Raw genomic sequence first — 22497 nt, forward strand, 5'->3', positions numbered from 1 at the left:
GGCGGGGAAATAGCAGCATACGTGGGGGAGAGTATGAGTCTTACAGTCAAAGCGGGGCCGTGGGAGCCGGAGGGGTGAGGGTCCGCGGGGGGAGCTCCAGGAAAGTAGAGGTGATTGGTACCGGAGGCGATCCAAACGGATCAGATCCAGACGGGCAGGTGGCTCAAAAACACGGCGAGCTGTTACCGCTGTGAGACGACTAACGGACTGGCGTGGAGCAGCTGGATGGGCTGGATCAAATAGTCCACCTGATAATCGCCTGAGATGGGATGCAGGTGTGGAGTTAACACACACGTGATAGAGTTGCTTTTAATGTGAGGACCTTCAGGCCGACCCTTTGCCTCTGTAAAGATTAAAAATGATATACAGGCCATTTCTATAAAGAGCGTTCTGGAGGAATGGAGCTAGACCGGATGATTCAGAGACAATGTAGGTGTGTGTTGTCCCTGAATTGTCCGTCAGCTTTATTTCAGTGGTTGTGTGTATTTATCACCACCTTTAAGTGCTCTCAAAGGGTGCCATAACTGCTATAACTCTGACTAATGGAAAACAAAGACAGGGCCAAGTCAGGTAGGACGCCGTGTCTCTGTCTGGTACGTCATCTTTCATCTTGACTTGGACGCTAAAGATTACACGATTCTGTAATGATGATAATAATAACATTTATTGAAAGGATGTCGTGACATAGGGCTAAATACATCCTACCGGCGCACAGCCCCCACCATCATATTCGCTGTTTATAGAAAAGACACAAAGTTGTGCGTGTGTGATTGTGCATTGATTTCAGTGTCTCTAAAATGCCTTAAATTGTCTATTACAGTTTATAGATTTGTATAAGAGTCAGAGACAAGGTGGGAAATGCGAAGTTGTTACATCGACTGAGAAATAGTGAAAATGAGCAAAGTAGTGAGAAAGCATTGATGTGCAAATAAACGGCGTACATTTCCGCAGCCTTCACTGCAGAACAGATAAACTTGTTTGACCTTTAAGCGTGCTCGGTGAAGGGAAAGTAGATATAAAGACAGAAAGTAGAGAAAATAGCTTCACGAGGGCTAATCAATCAAGCGCAGGGCGCGGCTGTCCAGATATGCTTTTCAAATTCCCATCTCGCTCTGCTCATCTGAGCTCTTACACCAGAACAGGCATGGTGGTACTATATGTGTCAGGCAGTGATGCTATCTGATTGCATTTCTCACACTCTTGTCTCACAAGAATACTCGCAGTATGAAACTTCTTTTTTTGATGGTTCATAGACGGACAGCATGACTCTTCCTTTCCTCTTAGTTCCACATGTGCACAAAAATACACTTTAGCTTGCAGAAAGCATCTAAATGTGTGAATGCGTCGCCTGTTACTCACTGTAGCTACAAACACTCAGTGCTTTAAGTGGCCCAAAAGAGGTGCCGGTACTCTATTTTTTTTCCGCCTCCCCTGAGGTAACAACAACTATATTGAATGGGTTTTATATACAACAGTCAACAGACAACCTTATACAAAATAATAAATCATTTTATTAGTTTGTGGATTTGCTTGAGCTAGAAAGAGCTACTGAACATAAATAAAATGTGCAAAAAGATATTGAATTTTTTTTTTTTAAACAAAATGTACATAAAATAAATTATAAACTAATTTGTATTTTGCTCTCTCTTGAGTCCCTGCTGCTATCAGCAGCAGCACTTGTAAAGTGTACCTGCAGAGCTTGGTAGTTCTCCCATACTGCTTTCACTGTTCTCTCACTTGAAGCAACCCAACGCACTGATAAAACACGGCCTATCACAAGGAGATGTTGTCCAACATTGTGAGCACTCTCGGTTAACTCCCTTTGGTTTTTTTGGTGATGCATGGTAGAGGGAGTAAAGCTGATCTAAGAATATTTTAAAGTGGTTGATTCCTCCTACCTCCTTCAAAACATCACAAACTGCCAGTTCCAGTCTGTGATTGGAACAATGCCAGACAAACAGGTAAGGGAATTTGGAACAAAGCTGTGCAGCAACTCCTGCTTTCCTCCCAAGCATCACCGAGGCTCCATCACAAGCAAATGCCAACAAATGTTCCTGTAGGTAGTGAGGGTCAAAGCCATTATTATGAAGACATCCTAACAGTGCTTCAGTGATGTCCTTTGCTGTGGTCCCCTGCAGCTCAATCAGTTCAAAAAATATTGTGTCTGGATTTTCACTGGAAATAGCTGACCGCAGGCACACGACAAGCACAGACTTTCCACTTATTGTAGTGGATTCATCAATGAGCACACACAATTTTCTTTCATTCATCACTATGTCATTGACTACCTTTTTCATTTCAGCTGCAATGTGATCCAGTATATTTGCACATGAGTTATTAGAGTGCAAAACTCTGCCCATCTTGACACCATTTAAGACTTGCAACTGGACATCTATTGGCATGTCTGTAAAGGGACGCCCATGCTTGCCAATCTTATGAGCTGTTCTAAACACATTGCAAGTTGAAGTGTAGTCAGCCTTTCTCATATCTTCAATGTGTTTTTGCATTGTATTTTGTGTTGCCTTCTCTTTTATTTCAACTGCTTTCTTGTGATAAATTGAGTCTCTGTGCTCTTTTATTTTCTTTCGTAGTAAGTTTTGTTGTGCAGCCTTGTCCCTTCCAAAAGACGAGATTAAGCACCCACTCCACTCCTGCGACACTCTCTGCCCTTGCTGCATATCCACGCGAGCACAAACTTGACTACACACACTACAACCCAACTTTTGATTTCTGCTGATCAGCCACTTGTAATTTGTGGAGAAATACCGGACTTGTGCTTGGGACCAACATTCTGGCCACTCATGCTCGCTAACGCGGCTGTTGTCGTCGGTAGAAATGGTGTCATTCTCGTCCTCGTCGTCGCAAAAAGTGCCGTCGTCCGCGGCTGCGGCACTAGTGCAGCTTTCATTAGCTTGCGTCTGACCTGCAGCGATATCATTCTGGCTTGGTGGGGTGTCAGCCAGCGAGTCCTCTGATTCTGACCTTGTTCTTTTACTACTCAGAGTCTGATGCCAGGAGAGCATATTAAGTGTTCATTGTTTTTGTATTTTAACCGAGCAGCTGTTTGCGCGTTTTACACACACTCTCCGGACTACGTTGAGTTGTTGACATGACAACGGCAAAAGCGACGCATGCGCTTTTCACTTGTAAAACACATTGGTGTATGGGTAATGTAGTCTCTGCTCTCGGTGGGACGAATTAGGAAGCGTGCTTGTGAAGGGCGCTCTGAAAAGCGGCAGCGCAGCCAAACAATTATAACAGATGTGCAAATGAGAGTACCGGTACGCTAAAAGCACGTCCTGGGCGCATGGAGAGGTGGCGGTACTCTCAAGAGCTATATTTAGAAGTGGCGGTACTGAGTACCGGCGCGTACCGGCTCACTAAAAGCACTGCAAACACTTGAATATACAGTGAGGCGTAGGGACTGACCTTTTACTCCACGTGCTTGTGCAACAATTGCCACTTTCAGTCCAAGGTGGCTGGTTTGAGTTGTGGATATCTGTGTTATTCAGACATGCTGTCTTTAACCCAAGGCTGCTGTAAATGATCTTTTTCTTTCAGTTAGAATAAAGTGATTGCACACATTTCTTTTAGCTCATTAGTTCATTAGCTTTAGTGTGGATTTCTTTGTTTGTTTTGTGCAAAGATAACTGCACTATGAACACCTGTCAGATGGTCTGTGGCTGCCTGATGGCGGTGGTTGTCACAAACTGAAACTCCTTTGCAGGTAAATAAATCAGCTGTCCCTCTCTAATGGCAGTGTTAATGGTGTTAGTGTTTGCTGAAGAGCTTTGATGGTCGTCCTGGGATTGCCCATTTGTGTGAATGGCCATTGTGCAGCCAGTACGTCTTTGTGTACATCTGCCTGCTCCTGCTTTGCACACAATCAGCAGTGGATGCTGAAAATCCCAACACAGCAGGTGAGCAACCATCACAAAAGCACGGCACAGTTTCCACAGATCAGCCGCAACTTTAAACCATCTGCCTACTGTTATCTACATCTTTCCATCGTGCATTCTTTTACCATCTGTCAGCCCAGACAACGATGCACTCGCACCTCGACATCCGCAGATTTTTAAAAAAGAAAACCAGATGCATAAGCCGCTTCCTTCCATTAGTCCATGCAGCACTTCTGACACTCCTGGAGCCAGTTTAGGTGCTTTGAACATGGAATCTGCACTGTGCTTAACATTCCCACACAAAGCAAGCAGCAGCACATTGTGTGTCCTCTGACACGTTTTCAGCAGTTTGTGCTGCAGTTTGTGGAACCACACAGGCCAACCTTCACTCCCGTGCACATCTGGGAATGTTTGGCACCCACGGCACTGATACCAGTTCATCAACTGTCCTTCCAGGGATAACTTGTGATCGGCACTTTAAGAGGCTTGAAAACTTTCTCCGATTCTTTTTGTCCAACATGAAAACTTATCAACTGTTCAGTAAATACGGAAAGAATTTACTCAACCACTTGTAGCATTTGTATCGTCACACTTCCAGAGTGACTCGGTATATATACTGACCATTTTCCTTTGGTCTAGCTCAGTTAAAGAGGGAAGTCTTGTTGAGGACCGTGACAGCTCTGCAGCACTCATACACGTGTGGACTGTCACAGGCTATAAGCAGGTAAACAACCAGGAACAAAAACAGTCGTGCATAACAGATCTTACAATTACAGTAGATATGCAAAGAGATACTTTTTTTATTCTATTCAGGAGTTGTGATTGTTTGACACACTCACCCAAAAGCATGAGTGCAAAGACGCGTTGTTCTGGAAGCTGGAATTTGCTGTGAAATTCTGAGTGATGTAATTGTGCGTCTGAATGGGATAATAGGATGATGCTAACATTAAAAATAATTCCTCTATTTACGTTATTTTTTTGTTAGCGTTTTCAAAGAAAGGATGCAAAAGCTTTTATGAAATTTTTAAGGGTCTGAAGTGTCTTTATAATTACCGTGTTTCTACATTGTCCATGTAGAAAAAGGCTTTCTTTGTTTGCTGTTTTTCTCCTCTGCTCAGCTCTGGATGTATTGCACGAGAGTGCTTTCCAAGTTTTATTTATGCCTCCAGGTAATGTATTTTGACAAAATCTTCTCTCCTACCAGCAGGGCAGTAACAAACTCAGCCAGACATCCAGAGCTGGAGCTCTGACCCTGGATGTCTGCTGGGTGAGTCATCTTATTGTTTTCTGCCTTTTTAGTCTTGAGTGAAACTTCCACTGTGGACAGAAATCCTTGTTTCACACGCTAAAGAATCCCATCTAAGAATTTTGGGCTGACTTTTAACCTGGAAAGCTGAACGAGTCCACAGATTCCTGTGCTACAAGTTAAAATAATAGGAGAAAGGAAAGGAACTATGATTAATCACTTAACATGAATTCAGTGCTTACAAAAGCTTCCTCAAGGGAGAAGCAAATGATTCACAGTTCAGCCTTGTGATCTGTCTCTAGCCCTGAGGGGTTTGAATATAACTTCCTTTCCTGCTCGTTTATCAGACATTTTCTCCTCTGGCCTTTTGTTATAGAGAACAGTGGATTGGCTGTCCCAACACTGACCCCCATTTCTCTTCTCTATTCAGTTGCAGGCTCCAGTGTCTAATTGACCCAGTATCTCTTTTTTGTCTTCTTCCATTCAAAATAGATACACATGCTCCCACGCACACAGTTAGAAACACACGCACACCGTCCACACACCACTTGGTAGTAGATGCCAACTGGTGTGAAGGTCACTACAGCTGCTAGTAGCAAATGAGCAAAATCACTTTGTCCCTCTGCTTCGCCAATCAAAGCCCCCTCCAACTGTGGCGGGAACCCTTTAATTACAGTCCCCACTTCAACAATGTGAGCATGTTAATGATGTTCCACATTCTGTGCTCGCTGGCACACCCTCTAATTATGTCCCCACCCTTCAATAACACGGTTATCAGTGGAGCGAGTGCCAGAGGTTTCCCCGTGACACGCCGCACACCCCCGCAAGCGCCGTCTCAGGGCAGAGTTATGGTCTGTCAGAACAGGCACTTAAGATGTGCTCTCCAACCACCCTGGAAGTAAGCCGTTCTGACTGGGCGTAGCACGAGGCAGGGTAAAAATCAGGGCAAAGTGGGGATAATGGAGGATAATGGTGCACCTTTGCAGGCTGCTTCTTCGCGCGCACACTGATGTGGCATTGGGTTGTTCATACGAAAAAGGGTCAAGATACGTAGCTGCCTTCTCACCTCTGCAGTCACAACTGTGAATGTCAGACTGGAAACTTCACACAGGGTGTAAGCTGCCTGTCTAATGCTGGAAAGCTGCAGGGAGGTGAATACTCGGATGCTATCTGACCCTCGGACATGCAGTTTGGGTATAGCATAAATCGTTCCTAATGGGCAGCTCCTCCGGTGACTACGGCCTTGGCAGCGGATGAACACTCAGGTAGCCTACCCCACTGTCCCCCAGTCACCCGAAATTTAGCTCCTCATTACTCTATTGTCCTCCTTCCTGTACCTCCAGGAAACAGATGAATTGCTCCAGCCCCAGTCGTCGTAGTTCGGCTGAGGCTGGATGCAGTACTGGGCATAACTTTCACCCAGCGCTGCAGGAATTGCAACATGCATGCAGCAACTACTACAAAGTTTGAGGTGTGAGGAATTTACGGTCGCACATTCGCTGTCCGCTGCACTCCTGGGATGGGCTCTGTAAGTTCTAACATACAAAGAGTATTAACAAAACACTGAAAAGTGTCCACTGCATGCTGTATTTTCTTATCTTTGAAGTTACTTCACAGTGAACTCCAGTACTCCACAGGTACTCCAGTACCAGCTTCCAGTCAGGTGCAGTCAGGATCTTGGAGGACTGCACGGGACCTAAACTCCACTTTATGCACACCGGACCTGAAAAGCTTTTTTCTTATGCACAATCAAACAATGAATATATTCATCAAAAGTATAACAGACGCAGTAATAGCAGTTGTATAATATTTTATCTGGTCCCTTTCATATACGATGGGAGAAAACGAGGTTTGCTAGGTCAAGTCTGAAACTCGAATCCTGTCACAGGGAAAAAATGGACGTCATTTTTGAAACAGGTATCTAGTTAAAAATTAATAAAACAAGAACTTTAAACCATTGGAAGCATATCAGAGAATAAGTGTCCTTACATACCTGGGCTCTGTCGGTATTGCCGGGTTCCTTCCTCTGCTCACTAATTCAAGCTGTGAACCCGACCTCTCCTCTCTGTTTTCCAGCTGACTTTCTCCCTCCTTTGTTTTCATGGTCTCTTGCTGTTCTTCTCTGGGGTATCTGTATTGTGACAGGTTGTGCAGTCTGAGTGGTGTTTGACCCCAGTTCAACCTCTGCTACTGTCCTGCATGCTATTCATTTATCTCCAGCCAGGCAGCGCGAAGCCTTTTCTCGTTCGATTACAGCGCACTGATTCTGAAATCAAACGACATCATAGCATCTTTGTGTGCTCGAGCGAGCGCGCTAACAGACCCGTACCTCTCGTACGCACGCACACATGAAAAGCAATACTGCGCTCGAGCACAAAAGCTCCTCCACAGTGCTGTAAAGTGAGCTACATGACTGACCAGGATCAATTTGACATATTGACTGTAATTATTCCAGTGAAGTCTGAGATTTAACCTCGAGTGTAATAACGTCAGCTACTCAGCGGCTCCAGAATAGCACAAGAATAAACAACGCAGGCTATATTTGGAAGCTTTGAGAGGGCTGGAGAGATAAACTGCGTGTACTAGCAAGTCTTATTACATGTAAACCTGACTGTGTAATTGTTTTCTCTAAAACTGCACCAAGATGTAAATAAGGAGACACACTGATAATTAGATAGCACCTTTTCCCACCGCCTGCAGATTAAAACAGAATCAAGGAGAACGTTTTTCTTTCTTCAGATGTCATGGCAAAGAAAACAAAGAAAAAAAGAATATGTAGCATCGTTCCTGTGGCAAATATTTCAGAACGTTTTGCTCTCATTTCTAGATTAACCTGAACACATCTCTAATACTGTGTCCAGAAGGTTCAGCTAAAGAAAATGCAAAAGACCGGAATTTCTTATCTTTATCTTTAAACAGCAGCCGGTTTAATGACAGTGATGCTTTATCAGAGCCTTATATTTGGTACTACATCATATTACTTCACCGATTTAAAAACTGTGCTCCAGCACCAACAGTGGAAATGAGCGAACTAACACACACTACAGCCCTTCAGCATGACTGAACCCAACCACCTCGGAGCCCAAAGTTTAGCACGATTCCTGCAATCATCTTGTTTTTAATTAAAAATGGAAAATTTGCAACAGAAGCGTATGAATAAATGAACCGAGGATCAAATTTGAACTGAATCGAGTATGATAGATCGAATCCTTATGGATTGGCAGATTACCGAAATTCCCACCCTCAGTGTTCAAGGCGCTCTTCTTTAGTACGGGCGAGTCTATCAAGATTCATTTCTGGATGTATTAACCAAATTTAAAAGCCTCTGGCACCATTTGTAAGTCTCAATTTATAAACCTTACAAAGTGAACTGCTAGTGTAAATCAAGTGAGTCACACTTGACAATGTACCAATTGACCTGTGTGTACTAACAGACATTTACAAGTGGCAGCTATCTGACTGTGCACTGACCTCACATCTGCAACGTGTCATTTAATCACAAATAGAGCTGACGAGCTGGATGCTGGCCAGCTGATGTAACTCTGTATGAGCGGCCATAATGAGAAAGGGACATGCAGTCAAGCACTGATACTCTGCTGTCACAGAAGCGGGGGAGAGGTTTCTCAGGAAGTGACATTTTTATCCATAATGACAAGGGCTGGCAGATGTACAGTATCCATCTGAGTGGCCATAATGAGCAAAGGCAGACGAGTGGTCAGGCGCTCGTGGTACACTACGATGGAATACAAAGGAGAGGCAGGGGGCAAGTTTTCTTTCAAGTATTGATCACAGCCCTGATGTATAGCAACTGTCGGAACACGCACTATCAAGCGCCGATGCTGTACGCCGTTTGTTTTAGAGTGAAAGCTCATACTTGGATGGCCTCTGCTCCTATAACGTTCCAAGCAGAGGACCTCGAAAAGATTCAGACAGTAAGTGAATATTAAACGTCTTTGACGACATCCACATAAGCTTAATTATGGAGACTGCCTGTGTTAGACGGCTAACTTATTCCAGCAATTGTTTCAGACAGAATTTCATTACACAGCAGCACTTAAACCTTTACAGTCAGCCTTTTAAATATAATTTCTATTCTTTCACTGCTAAATTCAGCCAGAGCTGTAGTCAAGGTTCTAAAAAATACCCAGAATATTCCCCAAGCAACATTCTGCAGGGCAAAAACAACCAAACCAAGCAAAGAAATCACTTAATCAGGCTTCTGCTTGAAAAGCTTCAGTAATACTGAGTCTCTCCAAATGCTGAAAGCTTATCAAACGAGATGACATCAGCAAAATAGCTGGCTACAAATACACATATCTATTTGGACAACTAAACGAGGTGTGAGGACGTAGTTTGGGATCATATTCCCATGTGACTTATATGTAGCTGTGGTCATCACATTTACCCTTAAATTGACCGAGATCAGAACCTCATATCAGACACAAATCCAGCTCCAAGCAAACACGGCCACATTTCTTTGTGAATCCTGTAGAAGTAACTTCTAGGAATGAATGATAACCTGCTTGCATGCAAACTTTAGAGGATATCAAAGTAACTTTAAAAAAATAATATTTTGCCTTCTGTAGCAAATTGGTTTGACAGAAATGTGCATGCCATCAATCATTAGGCTTCCAACGTCAGTGTAACGAGGAGTGGTGCTTTTGGCCCAATGTTAAACATCTACACAGTACAAACTGTAACTGTTGGATGAAGCACTGAACTTTGGACAAAGTGCTAATAATCTAAGACATAATACTGTATTTGTGTTGTGCGATAGGAGTAATGGCAGTTGTTAACGTCTCCCCGTAATGTCTTGAAAACCACAATGAGGTTATGGGCCTGCGGTGGGTTACAGAGCTCGGGATATACGGTCTAAAGCAGCATTATCCAACTGAATGGCATCGATTAGCATGGGCAGCATCCAGACTGTGTCTTTGATAAGCCGTCTTTAGGGTGTTTGACACCATTACAGCAGTAAACTAGTAGCTTGTTATTTCACACCGACACTTTGGGCATCTGGATCCGCAGAAGCACAGCGGCTTTTTACGGCACGAGTCGGGGTTACATGGCTGCGTTGATGAAAACTGGCTTTTGCAGCTGTGTCCTTGTGTCAGCATCACTGAGTACTGCCATACCATCGGCTCGGGAAGTGCGGCTCTTTGGCTCCTGGATGTCTCTATTAGATGCTGTTTGCGAATGTACAGCTTTATTATTCTGATTTAATATAACAATGCCCCAATATCCATTCTGCTTCCTCTCCTTTCACTTTTTATTTATATCACTGAGTTGTGCCTGCCTCCTTTCCTCATTTTCTTTTCTCTTTCACCCTCCGTACTGACTCGCATCCATGCAGGACCTGCAGCACAACAGATATTAAATCAGATTTATTGTCGAGCAATAAAATAGTGTCTGACCCATGGAAATGTTCCCGAATGTCTAACCCTCCCCCTTCCTTCCCCTTCTATCTGAAACTGAAGGCTTACATCAGTCTTAACTCAGCATGACCATGTGGCTGTTCTTCACTCGTTACATTTTCAAATGGATGCATGTTTTCTAACAGTATTTAAGAGAGTTAAATAGGTGTACTAAAACAGACTGTTAGTACTTTATCTCTATTCATAAAGCACATGAAGTGTTGAACAATGATAAGATGATCATCTATAATCTCGATCATGCCTCTGAAGGGTGTGTTTGAGTGGTAACCAGTCAACAACAGAAAAACAGGTTACTTGTTAATTTTTTTCAAAGTAATGCAGAGTGCGTGATTACTCACCAGAGTAGGTAATGTGTTGCACTACTAGTTACAATCTTTCTTGTTACTCCATAAAATGATCTGAAATTACCAGGTAACTATAAAAACCTTCTACACCACCTACAATCATATTTGGACTTGCATATGATGTCCATCCATCCATCCATTCGCTTCCGCTTATCCTTTTCAGGGTCGCGGGGGGCGCTGGAGCCTATCCCAGCTGTCATAGGGCGAAAGGCGGGGTACACCCTGGACAGGTCGCCAGTCTGTCACAGGGCTAACACACAGGGACAGACAACCATTCGCACTCACATTCACACCTAGTGGCAATTTGGATTATCCAATTAACCTATCCCCACAAGCTGCATGTCTTTGGACGGTGGGAGGAAGCCGGAGTACCCGGAGGGAACCCACGCAAACACGGGGAGAACATGCTAACTCCACACAGAAAGACCCCGGCCTAATGGTGGAATTGAACTCAGGACCTTCTTGCTGTGCGGCAACAGTGCTAACCACCGTGCCACCGTGCTGCCTTGCATATGATGTCTCTTATTTTATTTAATGATTTATTTTTGCTAGGAACACAAAACTGACGACACAATGCAAAGAGAAAACCAACAAAACTTTGCAGTGTCCTTAAAGGGGGGCGTTCTGGCTGCTGGGTTGTGGTAGCGATCTGTTAGCATGCTGTCTGTGCGGTATAAGGTGGTTGTTTGTGTCCTGGGTGCAGTTTCCACCATCGCACTCTTGTCCTTTTGCACAAACTAAGAGTAAAGTCCATATCCCAACTCCTGAGAAGCTGCATCACTGTACTGCGCTACCATGTCGCTCTTCACACATGGACTCAAATCAGCTGATTGTAGCGAAGCGTGCAGGAAGAAAATAAAGCAAGTTTGTTTTTTCTTTCTCTTGTCCGGTGCATTGATAGCTGAAGACCTGCTGTAATGCAGTAAACATAATTTAGTAATGCAATTACTACATTTAGTGCAGAAAAACATTACATAATGTAATTACAGTAACACTGCCCTTTGTTACATGCTACACCCAACCCAGCCCACAGAGGGGTGCGTAAGAAGAAGAGGCATCACTAATCCTTATAGAGAATGACCTGAACCAATCCACCAATCCCACAGGCACCATATCAACCCTGTTGAGTATCTTTAGCATGTGGCTGGATGGGAGATTTGCATTATAAATCTGCAGCAACTGTGGGATGAAGAAACAAAGCAGTTATGACCTCGAACATGTATGTAAGCTAGCAAATATGATGTCAGGTCCATATTCTTAGTTGATTTTTTTCACGAGTATATTGCAGAACTTGTATGGTGGGTCCAAGTTTAAGCTTAGATATATGTCTCTCGCTCATGTTCCAAGGTAGGCTTGGTTAGCATTGTCGGCTGGCTTGGGGACCTTTACTAGAAGCACTGTCCAGCAGCTGATATTAGGAAATACTTGCAGGCACTAGAAAAGGTTGGAGTAAATGATGATGCAGAGGCTGTGATCATGGCAGAAAGAACAACATCAGAAAGAAGGAGCCCCAGAACATCCAGAAATACTGAAGGAAAAAAGTGTTAATAGCATTAGGCGCTATAACCCCCGAACTGGAAGAGTGGCTCCAGCAGATTGCAGGCACAGTATCAGAGGTCTCTGACCAGAGCTGTGCAGGAACTACCGAGACGCTGTGCAGATACCTCCTTTGCTTTTATGGTTAGTGTTCTCGCCAGTGCCCACGCACTGACTTAGTTTAGGCAAGATGGCAGACAGATGAGGACACGCAAAGATAAATCCACAGACACATAGAGACCTCAGCACAAATTCCCCATTTCCCTTAGAGTCACCTCAGGTCCATCACCTGAAATGATTGTGGCCTCTGAGTGCATGGCAGGAGGAAGGTAACAACTGCAATCCTTCTGTTGGACAGCAAATTGCTGAAGATTAGGGGCATTAGAGTAGAGGAACTTTCCTCAGAGTTTAACAAGCTTCACTTCAGGTTTATATTATGATTGATTCTGTGCTCAGAGCTTTTTTATCAATCCATTAGAGCACAAGCTGCAGTATGGCAGCCATCCAGACACCGGCATTAACATCCCATCTCAGGGCCAGAGACACTGGGAAGGTCAGCGAGGTGGGAGCGGGCTGAGGAAACATTTACTGCTTTGGTGCAATTATTTCAACGCAGCGCACTGCAGCATATCTAAAATATTCAATATTTAGTACTGTGTAAGTGGGCAGAGGACTGCTCTTATATTTATTGCTTTGTTTTTTACTAAAAACTTGAAGACACAAAACTATACTTTAGTGTTAATGGAGTGCAGTCAGATAAACATTTAAAATTGAAGTCCAAATAGTAAATGGCCTGTATTTGTAAAGTGCTTTACTAGTCCCTAAGGACCCCAAAGCGCTTCACACATCCAGTCATCCACCCATTCACACACACATTCACACACTGGTGATGGCAGCTACGTTGTAGCCACAGCCACCCTGGGGCGCACTGACAGAGGCGAGGCTGCCGGACACTGGCGCCACCGGGCCCTCTGACCACCACCAGTAGGCAACGGGTGAAGTGTCTCGCCCAAGGACACAACGACAGAGACTGTCCAAGCCGGGGCTCGAACTCCCAACTCTTGAGCCACGATCGTCCAGAGTGAGATCGTCATGGTTATCATGTACGTTACACGGCGACAGAAGAAAGAAAAGGATTACAAAAAAGGACAAAATAATAATTTTCTGCGCTGACCTCTGGAAACAGACAAGGTACGATTACGCAAACATTACCATCTTCAATTCATAGAGAAAGATTTATACTTGTTGTGTGCGTATCAGGACAAAAGGGCAAAGTAACGCAGCATATTATGCTGAACATGAATATTTAAATGGTTTTCCATTCATCATACTGCGCTGGTACAACTTATTCAGCGACAAATTGGAAGATGAGTGGGCGACACTCCGTGGAAGCTTCCCCCCTCTCTTGTTGGAGTTCAATTTGCAGAACTGTGGCATTCATTAACGCTTAGCCGTATTTATTGGCACAGTCCTGCCATCAGCAGAAGGCAAATCCTGAAAAGTTCAGAGTTATCATTAAATCAAATACTTATGGATTATTCATTAAAAAGGAGAAAATGAAGGACACTTAAAACCTCTGAACCTTTTAGCAGCGAGTACACGCTCTGTAAACACGTACCAGGCTCCGGTGGGAATACTAAAGGAAACGGTCGTGTCCTTTTACGGTGGAGGGAAAATGCTGCCGACATGGTGACATAATCACACAGATTATTAAAATATTTTGACAACATAAATTGCAGTCTAATCATTTACAAACCCGTGTCTTCTTTCTCTTTCTTGGATGTGGCAGCACTGCCGTTTGATATATTCTGTGACGCCATCGTGGACATTATGGACGCCACGATGACTACTAGACTGAAAAAGGGACATTAAGCGTTCTTTGAAATGATGAATTACTGGTTGCTATGGTGATTACCACCGCTTCGAGGGGCTGGGATGGTTTTACTCAACCTCCTCGAGCCTAAAAAGATTTTAAAAAGCATTTTGTGAAACGCTGCGTCATCTAAAAATGTCACACCTGGGAGCCTACGCTACAAAAGCTAGTCATCAGTGTAAAACCGAGTCAAACGAGGGGCTTGTTTTTGTCTGTCTCTCATGTTTACATGAACTTTGTTTCTGATTGTTCTTAGTTATCAAACTGATCATCTATTATTCCCTTTCCTTTCAAAAAGTTACATTAAATTTGAATAATACTTTGTTTTGGGGGGAATTTCAGGACAGGGGAAGAATATGAACAGTCCACACAAACATCAGTTATCAACACTGTACAGTTAGCTCCAGACTTTGTGTGCTGAGAGGAAAGAAATCTTACTCTTGTTTTGCCAAAGATATAAATAGTCATATAAAATAAAAAGCTTTTTAACGTCATGTGATGTGCTTGTGATCAGTTGCCTTTCTTACCCAAGTCAGAATCAAAGTCATGCCGCTGATCTTTCATGGTTAGTGTGGTCAAATGGAACAAATCACTTATACACTCGCAGTTGAAAGACAAAAACACAGCGAGGGAGAAACAAAGAGCAGTTCTTGTTGTCTTTGAGGATGAGATCAATGGCTGCAGATTAGTGACAATACCTGCCAGCTCTTCCTGATGAAATCAGCACTGGGTGGACTGGCTTTGCTCTGCGCTTTTGAAAAGGAGCAGAGAGTAAAGTGGCTAAAGATGATGCTGGCCCGACATCATCAAAGCTCGGACGCTCATTCTGTGCTACAGCTATTGATATGCGCACTCATTGTAAAATTAATTTATATCAAATACATATTTAGAGACTAGTTAATATGGTGATTTTATGCGTAGTTTGTTTGTAGCAAGACAGACTGTACACATCAGACAATATTTCTCCTCCTCCTGCACACAGCGGCCGTGGTGTCGAGTCACATATGTGTGTTTGTCACAGGGTGAAAATTGTCATGTCAACACCAATGCATAGACCTGCTTGAGTCCCTGTGCAGCATATATAAAAGGGTAGTGGAGACAGATATAGTTGGCTTATTGAGAATAATATGGGCTTTTTTTCATCAGAGCTGAGCCTGGAATATGATTCCTCTGTTTTAGTGCACAGGAGCAAATGGGATTGCGCATACATTTGAGCTTCATAATGTGTTTCTCTATATTCTCTTAAATCAGGTAAGAACTTCCTCACTGACGTTTCATCACAAGAATCAGGAAAATGTTTGTAACCCTTTAAAGCCGGTCGGAGCCGGTGTTCTGCACGCTCCGTTTTGCGTAACTATTTTTAAAACCCGGTAGTGCTGCAACCACGTAAGCTAGCGCAATAATTTTTTTTGCATATGAAACCGGAGGAGTTGTACTTACATCTTATGCCATCAGCTTGTCCTCGGTCACGGTTTCCTTCCACATAAAGCTTTGCCCGAAACCGGAAGTGATGTCATTATCGCGGAAATGTAGTTTTTTACTATCAAGGCCTCATGAGCCTATACTGGTGTTTTTAAAAGTTATCTTTGACTTTATGACTTCCTGTGTCGTTTCTGGGATGCTGAGGACTCATATTGCACTGCTGGAAATAGTTTATTTTGATGCATGTGCTGTTTTTTTGCAAATTTGCACTATAATATTTATTTTCGTTTTCCCTGCAGTATATAGAAATTGGTGTATTTCAAAAATAAAACTATGAAGACACTTAAAATAAATTTCCTGTGGTGGGAAACTATTTTGTGCAATTTACAGTTTTGAGGGATAAGCCTCTTAAATTTCTCTCACTAGAAATATATGTTAAAAAAACAAAAACGATTTGTTTGTAGTTTATTGCACTTTTTTGCAATTTATGTAATCACTATGCACTTAATGCAGACATATTATTAAAATCTGGGCTATAATGGTTGTATTGATGTATAGCAACTTGAAACGCTCCCAAAAATGGCTCCACAGCATGTAAAAATATAATATAAGCTCTGGCGGACTTGGTTCTATGGTAGGTCTTAAAGGGTTAAATGACATTTTTGAAAGCACATTGTCCGTTATTGTATAAATCCCAGAGCATTTGAATGTATTTTAACCATATTTTTTAGCCAGCAGCAGTCCCACTTTGCAGGTGTTCTTTAAATGGTCACAGTTGTTAACTTGTGCTGGAGACAGCAAGCAAGCAAGCAAGCAATTTATTTATATAGCGCTTTCAGATCAGCCACGAGCTGAACACAAAGTGCTGTACACTTGACATGCCAAACATGATACATTGAGCATGTTAAAAAAAATGAGAAAAATAGTAATAATAATATAAGATAAGTAATATATATATAAACACATTTAAAACAATAAAATCAGCACATTAGATTAAAACAATAAAATCAGGGTCAGACTGTGTCATAAGCCAAAGAGTAAAAATGAGTTTTAAGACGTGTTTTAAAAGTGGACAGTGAGGGGGCCTCTCTAATGTGCTGGGAAAGATTGTTCCACAGATTAGGAGCAGCAATAGAGAAGGCCCTGTCCCCTCTGAGCTTCCTCTTGGACCTGGGTACCTCCAGACAGAAGTCAAACAGTTTTGTAAAGAAGAGAAGATGAGCTTTGCAGGGATATTTGGTGCATCGCGGTAGCACAAAGCATTGACGAGGTACTGCTGTCTGACAGAGAATCAGCTTTACCTGCAGTCGTCACAGTCCTGCAACTCCTCAACCATTTAGTGCCAAATTCAAATGTTCCCTGAAATATGGGAATGAGTTAATTTTACACCCAGAATTACAACATGGGTGATAAAGGGTTAAAAAGAGAAAAAGCTTCCTGGGCATTTACAGTTTTTACTCTGAATATAATCTCGTGCTTAAATTGGCTGTCTTAGCCATATCTACTTTATAAAGCATAACTGTTATTTACTGCTGATAATGAAGCCAGGCTGATGCAAGACCAGAAAGCTGATAATATTTGGTGTATAATGTGAAATGATGCAGGTACTGTCAGGTTTGCTGTGGCGGGCAGGACGTAGGACCCAAACGCAGGACTCATACACGGGGAGCAAACTCACAATGGCAGCTCTGATACTCATGAAACTCAAGCTAGGGAACTAAACTGGGAACAGAGAACTAGGAAACACCGGGAGCACATGGGATAGGTTTGATAGGACAAGGACTATCAAAATAAAACCGGAAGTATGAGACAGAAGCAGACTTGACACAGAGACCTGGAAACGTGACGGACTGAGAACCAAGCGCACAAAGCAGAGACTGAATGAGGACATGAAAACGAAACCTTCACTAGAGACGCAGGAACACAGGAGAGGCACAGAGACGAACAGCGACTGGGAGACAAACACAGGCTGAGGGACCAAGATCACTGAGGGCTAAAGAAACACAAAAACATGAACAAACAATAATCAGAGAATATCCTTCCTGTGTGTATATTTCTGTATTTTTAAATATGCATGTTTACATTTTCCTTTTTTTTGGATTCAGTCCCTGTTGGGTCAAACGACACACAAAAAATACAGTTTTCACTCAAAATAATCCTTCAACTCTGCGTGAACCTGCTGGGTTGAAGTTTTTTTTAGAAAACTGTGCCTCTCCTTGAGTTTGGATTGACGCAGGTTACAGTAAATTGCACCACTGACATGCTTTCCTAACACTTACATACAGAATCACACATATCTGCTGTGTGTGTCCTAATCAGTGTGAAGTGATTCTGTACCCACAATAGATTTTTTTTACTGAAGCGTCGCTAGTTTCTAAGAGCACATTCATTTGTGTTTATATGGAGCAACACCATTCTCAGCCTAGAATAAAGTGACACCTCCATGACGTGTAGTGTGATCCTATTGCACGAGTTGGTTGCTGTTCTAGCTCACTGTTACTCCATGTAAGTCGGTCACTTTGCATCTGTTTGCCTCGTGTTTACAAAGCTGAAGCGAGTGGGACCTTCTGACACTACTTGACAAAGTATCCACAACATTTCAGCAATGCTGCTTTTTAGCTGCATGGAAGCATGCGTACATATTCGAGCTCTGCTGAGGGATAGAGGGAGCTCTGCCTGTCAGCGTTACGGAGACTGTCCCTATCTCTGCGTGACAGTAAGTGTGGCCCGAGTGACTTTTGGGCAAAACCACACAGAAACAAACGTAGAGAGAAGGAAGAAAGAGGACAAGAGTTAACAGCTGAGCATGAAACACAGAAAGAACAACAAGAGGGAGCAAATCATTAAGCACCGCTGAAATGCTAAACTATGTAATGTGTTTTTCCCACCGGTGCAAACTCTTCTCCCAAAAGTCAGTGTTGCTGCCATTGGTCGGGTCAGTTCTGGCCAAAAGAAGAGAGGATGCTACACAGCCGTAAACACGGCCCTGAATTCAAAATCATCGTAGTTTTCTTTGTTCTATTGGGAATAAAATATGGCTTCATAAGATTTGCAAATCGCGGATACAAGCGGCAGAAATGAGCTTCCTCCGAAGGCTGGCTGGCCTCTCCCTTAGAGATAGGGTGAGAAGTTCAGCCATCCGGGAGGGGCTCAGAGTAGAGCCGCTGCTGCTCCACATCGAAAGGAGCCAGCTGAGGTGGTTCGGGCATCTGACAAGGATGCCCCCTGGGTGCCTCCTGGGTGAGGTGTTCCAGGCATGTCCCACCGGGAGGAGGCCCCGGGGCAGACCCAGGACACGCTGGAGAGATTATATCTCTCGGCTGGCCTGGGAACGCCTTGGTGTTCCCCCGGATAAGCTGGAGGAGGTGGCTGGGGAGAGGGAGGTCTGGGCCTCTTTGCTTAGGCTGCTGCCCCCGCGACCCGGCCCCGGATAAAGCGGATGAAGATGGATGGAAGATTTGCAAATCTTGTACAATGGCTGCATCTGAGAGGATGCAGGCAGGTGATGTGCTGATGGTGAAATAGAATCAAAACAAGTTGTTTTTAGGTGCTGATTAAGCTCGGTGGGATGTTGAAGATAGTTGTGATCAGTAAGATGTCTGAATCACATACATGTGAGTTACGTAAAAGAATGGGGAAAACACGGATGATGCCCTGGCAGGGCCTCCTTGGATGAGGGTGTCTAGTGATAGTGGCCGAAACACCCGATGAATCCAAGGTCCACTACTGACGATGTGTCCCGAGTTTTAATATGATAACCTAGATCAGAAAGGGAAAAAATGGCAGATTAGCCTGGGTAAAAGACCGAAACACTCTGTGAAGTTGAGGCACACAACGATGTGTCCCTCTGGTAAAGTTTCCGGGCTGCCTTTCCTCATTACAGCCATCCTTCAAGATGGTCTCCATTTAAAGCAATGCAGTATCAGGGATTGCAACATCTAGTCCTTTTACCGAATCATGAATGTTCTGTAATCGAAGGATCAAACAGAGGAAGGTGAGAGGAGTAAACAGAAGTTTTATCAGGAAGCATTAAAGGCTGAGTTTCACCTGATCCATAATCAGAAGGTGCAGGTCAGGTCTGGGTGTAGGGAGGAGTGTTTCCTGGCAGGCTATCAGCAGCCCCCTGTGACTTTTAATGAATAGAGGCCAACTAGAGAGAAGGAAGTTAAACAGATAATGGAAAATAAACCACAAGTAGAGACAAACATAGGCCTTAGTCCTTTACCTTAAATAGCCGAGCAGGGTAACCGCTCAATAAAAGCTGTAGACACGGGCGGCGTGATAACAAAGGAGTTGAGAATCTGCATCCATGTACTTTTATATTCTTTATCTCTTCCTGTCCACCCCGGTGCGTCGCAGACGGACGCCTGCCTCTGATAGCTTTGTATCTAGCAGCGAGCTGCTGATTAGCAGCTTTCAAACTTGAATTGCATTGCAATTTGCAGCCTTTGAGAACAAATTGCGATAGCATCACCATTTTGAACTCGGCTCTTCCAGACAGGTCCCGAAGAGGTGTAACCTCCCTGTCGATGTGGCAGCATTTTTGGTTCAGCAGTGTTTCTGTTGCATTGGGTTTCCATCTGTCGCTGCCACGGGCGCCAGGGTTTTGGCCAAACTTTGCTTTGGTTGTTGTTTAGACACAATAAACACAAACAAAGACAGGAGACAGTAATATACTCTTAAAACCATCCGTTTCAAGTTTACCTACTGAGGCTATTACACAAAGCACCCTTTCAAGGTGAATGAACATGCCATCTAGGTAAAGCTGAAAGTGCTCAGATTGACATGCCAAATCCCAACAGGGAAAAAATAAAGTGCATTCAAATGAATTCTGCTGGATAGCAGCTGGTGCCTGCAGCTGACGTGCTTGTTGTTTTTCAGCTCCTCGCTTCACACCTCTCTCCCTGTTCCTGTGCGGTGAAGTGAGAGGTGTGTGAGGTGGAGGTATTGACAAGCTTGCCAACTAGAAAGGGGATTTGAGCAGACTGACAGTGAGGAAATGATACTGTTGGGGTTACACCAGCTCACTTACCACGCAACTCTACACCCCCCCGGGGATGTTGGATTTGCATCGCAATAGGGCACGTCTGCTTGAATGCAACGTACCACTGAAAGTTTCAAAGTCAAATTTCTTCCGTAGAGCGAGAGTCCTCGTTACACACACTGGTAGCCAGCTGGCAGTGGTCGCAGCATCTTCAGTCTTAATGAGTCACCGGGCCGATTTACAGTCCCCCTTTGCTCTTTTGGAGGCAGGAGATTATGCTGTGCAGAGGAAGCACGCCTTCTGTGCGCTCCGTGGAGCTGTGAGCTGAGCTGAATAAAAACTAAACAACTTGTTTTACTCCCCGAGTCCTAGTTTGAATCCCTTTGGACACAAGCAGCAAATGTGTTCATTTATTTTAAACTCTGTGCTTCTTTGATAGCACAGTTACATATTACCAGCATATTCAGAGTGATGAAATAATTGATAGTAAATTCCTTAAATATTTAATTTGAATTGATTTATGTCAGTGCACGTGGCTGATAAAAGCATGTGAAAATGGTGTGCTCTTTTTCCATCCATCCATCCATCCTCATCCGCTTTATCCGAGGCCGGGCCGCGGGGGCAGCAGCCTAAGCAAAGAGGCCCAGACCTCCCTCTCCCCAGCCACCTCCTCCAGCTTATCTGGGGGAACACCAAGGCGTTCCCAGGCCAGCCGAGAGATATAATCTCTCCAGCGTGTCCTGGGTCTGCCCCGGGGCCTCCTCCCGGTGGGACATGCCTGGAACACCTCACCCAGGAGGCGCCCAGGGGGCATCCTTGTCAGATGCCCGAACCACCTCAGCTGGCTCCTTTCGATGTGGAGCAGCAGCTGCTCTACTCTGAGCCCCTCCCGGATGGCCGAACTTCTCACCCTATCTCTAAGGGAGAGACCAGCCAGCCTTCGGAGGAAGCTCATTTCTGCCGCTTGTATCCGCGATCTCGTTCTTTCGGTCACTACCCACAGCTCGTGGCCATAGGTGAGGGTAGGGACGTAGATCGACCGGTAAATTGACAGCTTCGCTTTTACACTCAGCTCCCTCTTCACCACGACGGACCGGTGCAGCGTCCGCATTACTGCAGCCGCAGCCCCAATCCGTCTGTCGATCTCCGGCTCCCTTCTTCCATCACTGAACATGACCCCGAGATACTTGAACTCCTCCACTTGGGGCAGGAACTCGTCCCCGACCCGGAGTGGGCACTCCACCCTTTTCCGGCTGAGAACCATGGCCTCAGATTTGGAGGTGCTGATCCTCATTCCCGCTGCTTCACACTCGGCTGCGAACCGTTCCAGTGCGAGCTGGAGGCCTTCACCCGATGAAGCCAACAGAACCACATCATCCGCGAAAAGCAGAGATGAGATTCTGAGGCCACCAAAGCGAAAGCCCTCCACCACTTGGCTGCGCCTAGAAATCCTGTCCATAAAAATTATGAACAGAATTATTCTGAACAATGACACGTGCATAGAATCAAACAATATTGTTATATTAAATAATTTGAGGAAACTCCTTTAAGGTCTTTGGGCCAGAGCCAATGGTAGAAACTGCATTTTCCGTAATGACAGTCAAACCACATGTTGATAGTTTTCGACGGCTCTGTACCTTTACCAGTACGTTAACAACATGCCTAAAACAAAGCATAGGGCCCCCAGTGAACATCACGATACTTGATTTTTGTATAGAAGATCATTGAAATGTGTTTCAGAACTTCTCTTTTAGAATT

General features: G+C 44.1%; 1 pseudogene; it reads right to left on the reverse strand.

The window, feature by feature from the left end:
* The window catches only part of LOC146627535 (E3 SUMO-protein ligase KIAA1586-like), a 55852-nt pseudogene extending 48604 nt beyond the window's left edge, over window positions 1–7248 (reverse strand).
* Window positions 7249–22497: the final 15249 nt, after the last annotated feature.

This window comes from Diplotaxodon limnothrissa, linkage group LG7 (assembly GCF_057381915.1).
Source record: "Diplotaxodon limnothrissa isolate DT_005_m linkage group LG7, D_limnothrissa_male_GT1.1, whole genome shotgun sequence".
Classification (NCBI taxonomy): Eukaryota; Metazoa; Chordata; class Actinopteri; order Cichliformes; family Cichlidae; genus Diplotaxodon; species Diplotaxodon limnothrissa.